This window comes from Caretta caretta, chromosome 1, assembly GCF_965140235.1.
Source record: "Caretta caretta isolate rCarCar2 chromosome 1, rCarCar1.hap1, whole genome shotgun sequence".
Taxonomy (NCBI): Eukaryota; Metazoa; Chordata; order Testudines; family Cheloniidae; genus Caretta; species Caretta caretta.
This window is the reverse complement of record NC_134206.1, coordinates 166,098,939-166,103,899: the sequence shown is the minus strand read 5'-3', so window position 1 is coordinate 166,103,899 and position 4,961 is coordinate 166,098,939.

The window sequence follows — 4,961 nt, the reverse complement described above, 5'->3', positions numbered from 1 at the left end:
TGTCTGATTCATGCAATATTCACTGTACTCATTATGAAAGAGTCTACCTTCTACAGCTAGCAAGGAAGAAAGTCACACATAACTATTACACACTGTTGTACCCCCCTCCCTTTTCCCTGCTTCCACATTACACCTTCAGCTAAACCGATTTCAGGAAGTTGGAGGGAGATAGCTTGTTGGAGACAACGTCAAACAAATCATGTCTATCAATGGCAGCAGGTTTTTAGTTCTGTTGACAGGTGCCTACTTGCAGCAGTAATTTAAAAGGAAGAGATCTTTTTATATATTGAAAAGTAAATAGTGAAAATAGGAGCCTACTTGTAGGAGCTGTGCAATATTTATTAAAAAATAATAATTCTTTGAACACCATGCTTGCAGCCCAGCCAGGAAAGGCCCAGAAAAATAGATCTTGCAACAATCCCTGAAGGATAAGAAATCCACAGCCATTCTTTAGACCAGTGCTTCTCAACCAGGAGTCTGGGGCCTCCTGGGGGACAGTGAACAGGTTTCAAGGGGGCTGCCAAGCAAGGCTAGCATTAGACTTGCTGGGGCCCAGAGTAGAAAGCTGAAGCTCCACTGCGTGGGGCTGAAGCCCACAGCCCTGAGCCCCACCACTCTGGGCTGAAGCCTGAGCAAATGTAGCTTTGCAGGGGCCCCTGTGGCATGAGGCCCCAGGCAATTGCCCGTCTTACTATCCCTTAGTGGCAGCCCTTGTTTTTGTATGCAGAAAACCAGTTGTTATGAAACAGGTGGGCCATGGAGTTTTTATAGCATATTTGGGGGGGAGGGGGGACGCAGAAAGAAAAAGGTTGATAACCTCTACTTTAGACCACAGCAAGCAGTAAATTGTATAGTTGAGGACAATGTTCCCTCTAATTTTTGACAGGCCGTGTGCGCAAAATATTTCTGTGCAAATTTTTGTGCGCGTGGTGTTTCGCCGTGTGAGTGGGGTTTAGGATCTGTGTGCACGCGCACAGCTTAGAGGGAACAGTGGTGGAGGACTGTGACAAAGTGCTGGGAAGCAACAGAACCAGCGTTCTGGTCACTGTTTAATCAATTATGCTGGGCGAGGGGGCTGATTAAGGAGAGGAGTTCCTGATTATCCCACTGCATAGGAAAGTTCCTGACTATCCTACTGCTTAGGAAAGATAGGAAGTATGGCAAGAGATCATGCTGTCTTCACCAGGAGATATTCAGTGATCTGAAACTCAAAAAAGTCCCCAAAAAGTGAAAACTAGGTCAAATTACAGAGGATGAATATAAACAACATAAGCATGTAGGGACAAAATTAGAAAGGCCAGGGCACAAAATGAGATTGAACTAGCTAAAGACATAAAGGGTAACAAGAAAACATTCTACAAATACATTAGAAGCAATAGGAAGACCACAGACAGGATAGGCTCGTTGCTCAATGAGAGAGAAAACTATAACAAAAGATGTAAAAATGGCAAAAGTGCTAAATGACTTCTTTGTTTCAGTTTTCACCAAAAAAGTTAGTATCGATTGGACATCTAACATAGTCAATGCCAGTAAAAGTGAATTAGGATCAGAGGATAAAATAGGGAAAGAACAAGTTAAAAATTACTTAGGCAAGTTAGATGTCTTCAAGTCAGCTGAGCCTTCTAGAATTTTCAAGAAGCTGACTGAGGAGATATCTGAGCCATTAGTGATTATCTTCAAAAAGTCATGAAAGACAGGAGAGATTCCAGAGGACTGAAAAAGGGCAAATATAGTGCCAATCTATTAAAAGGGAATAAGGACTACCCAGGGAAATACAGACCAGTCAGCTTATCTTCAATACCTGGAAAGATAATGGAGTAAATAATTAAGCAATCAATTTGCAAACACCTAGAGGATAATACGGTGATAACAGTCGGCATGGATGTATCAAGAACAAATCATGTCAAACCAACCTGATAGCTTTTTTTGACAGGGTAACAGGCCTTGTGGATAGGGAGGAAGCAGTAGATGTGGTATATCTTGATTTTTAGTAAGACTTTTGACTCTGTCTCGCATGACTTTCTCATAAACAAACTAGGGAAATTCAACCTAGATGGAGCTACTATAAGGTGGGTGCATAACTGGTTGGAAAACGGTTCTCAGAGAGTAGTTATCAATGGTTCACAGTCAAGCTGGAAGGACATATTGAGTGGGATTCTGTCAGAATAAGTTCTGGGTCCGGTTCTGTTCAATATCTTCATCAATTACTTAGATAATGGCATAGAGAGTTCACTTACAAAGTTTGCAGATGATCCCAAGCTGGGGGGAGAGGGGGGTCGCAAGTGCTTTGGAGGAGAGGATTAAAATTCAAAATGATCTGGACAAACTGGAGAAATGGTCTAAAATAAATAGGATGAACTTTAATAAGGACAAATGCAAAGTACTCCATTTAGGAAGGAACAATCAGTTGCACACATACAAAATGGGAAATGACTGCATAGGAAGGAGTACAACAGAATGGGATCTGGGGAGGATCTGTGCTGATATGGTCTCAGCTGAAGTATTGTGGCCTGTTCTGGGTGCCACATTTCAGGAAATATCTGGACAAATTGGAGAAAGTCCAAAGAAGAGCAACAAAAGTTATTAAAGGTCTAGAAAACATGACCTATGAAGAAAGATTGAAAAAATTGGGTTTGTTTAGTCTGGAGAACAGAAGACTCAGAGGACATAAAAGTTTTCAAGTACATAAAAGTACAAGGAGGAAGGAGAAAAATTGTTCTCCTTAACCTCTGAGAATAGGACAAGAAGCAGTGGGCTTAAACTGCAGCAAGGGAGGTTTAGGTTGGACATTATGAAAAACTTTCTAACTGACAGGGTGGTTAAGCACTGGAACAAATGGCCTAGGGAGGATGTGGAATCTCCGTCACTAGAGATTTTTAATAATGGGTTAGACAGACACCTGTCAGGGATGGTCTAATTATTGAGTGATCAAGTTATTAAACTGAGTTGAAAGATCAAGTTGGCAAGAGCAAATGTGATAAATGCCCCATTTTGTCAAAAAAGCTGAGACAGCCAGGCCAGGGCTTAAAAAAGGGACTATCCCAGCCAACACTGGACATATGGTCACCTTATCTCGAGGTCCCTTCCAGTCCTACATGTCTTTGATTCTATGATTACCAGATCAGGTTGGGGCTGGGTAGCTAATGAGCTAACTAGCATATTTGTTATGCTTATAAGAAACACACGGGATCTTTTTCAGTGGAAAAGGCAATACACCACGTTTATTGAAGATACAACAATTAGCATATGCATTCAATCACACCACACACACACTGTCCCACCAATCGATCTTACAGTTTCCAGTCCAGAGCCCAGATCGATCTAGTGGCCCTCTAGGTTGATCATGGGTAGGTAGGAGGCAAGTTCCGTCAGTCGCAACATGATGCTCCAGGGAAGTCTTGGCAGGACAAACCCAAAGTTTCATGACAAGGCACCTGTTTATATAGTGATTTTCCTTCACTGGGACCAATGAGTTTTGCACCAATGAGTCATGCTGTAATCAATTGTTGTTTGATGAGTGCTTGTTTTCTTAAATTGTCCTTCTCATCCTTTATCTTGTTCTTTCATCAAGTTCCTCAGGGAGTTATCCCATGCTGGTTTTGATCACAGCTATCTTGTCCCCATTGATAGGTGCCTGTCTCATCTTTAGATTCATCAATCTGCCCTCCTCTGACATTTCAATAGGGCGTGTTGCAGCCTTCTGGCACACGTGCGTCTGTCACCGATCCCTCCCTAGAAACATCTGGTTCAGCGATGGCCTTCACACTTATCTTAACAGACATTCCACATTCACACACAAAACAAAATTAATTTACACAGACCATTCTGAACAGGAACATCAAGTTGCAATGCAAAAAACAAACAAACCAATCATGGCATTCTTTTACTTATTTTAAAATGCTAACCCTACAACAAAGTGGTGACCCCCAAAGGTCTGTTACTGCCTTGAAATCAGTCCAGACACAAAGAAATTCTGGCTGATGCATCTCTACCAATGGCACATTAGGCCATTCCTTTCTGCTATTCAAAAAGAGTGGCTGGCAGGATATGGTCAAATCATACATCAATACATTTAATACATGCTACATTATTATCTTATTATTCTTTATCCTTCGTTCTAAATTATACAAAATACAAACATAAAATCCTACTATTACACATTAACAAGGACACTGGATAAAAGAGCACCGGGAAATGGGGCGGGGAGGTGAGCAGGAGAGTAGGTTGATGGGTGGGCAAGTGACTTAGTGGGGCCTGGCAAAAGGGAATTCTTGGGGCAGACACACTTCCCCCCCTTTGGAGAAGGAGTAGTAAAGCTGGAAAACATTGTAAAATACTGTTTCAGAGTAACAGCCGTGTTAGTCTGTATTCGCAAAAAGAAAAGGAGGACTTGTGGTACCTTAGAGACTAACCAATTTATTTGAGCAGAAGCTTTCGTGAGCTACAGCTCACTTCGTCGGATGAAGTGAGCTGTAGCTCACGAAAGCTTATGCTCAAATAAATTGGTTAGTCTCTAAGGTACCACAAGTCCTCCTTTTCTTTTTGTAAAATACTGTGACTGCACTACTATGTAGAAGGTAATTGAGTAAAACATTGTAAGGTGGTATCTACGTAAGAGAAGATCTCTGAGCAGTCTGTGCAAAGCAAAGAGGCCAGGAGCACTGGGTCACAAGGACCCTTCACAGAACTTCCAGATGCCAACCCTCCCATTTAAACAGGGGAGGTTTTAGCTCTCCCATCCCAGCTGATTTCAACTGCAGCAGTATCACTTGAGAGAAAGAGGAAGTGAGGTCTCTGGACGCTACTTTTTCAACTACTTTAGAGAAATGTGTTGTCTGTTGCTCCATTTGTGGAGATTACTGTACTGCCATAATCTTTTCTTGGCATAAGACATCTCTATTTTTAAAGACATATAAAGATTTTCTTTTAAACAATATTGACTATACATAAACTATATACAT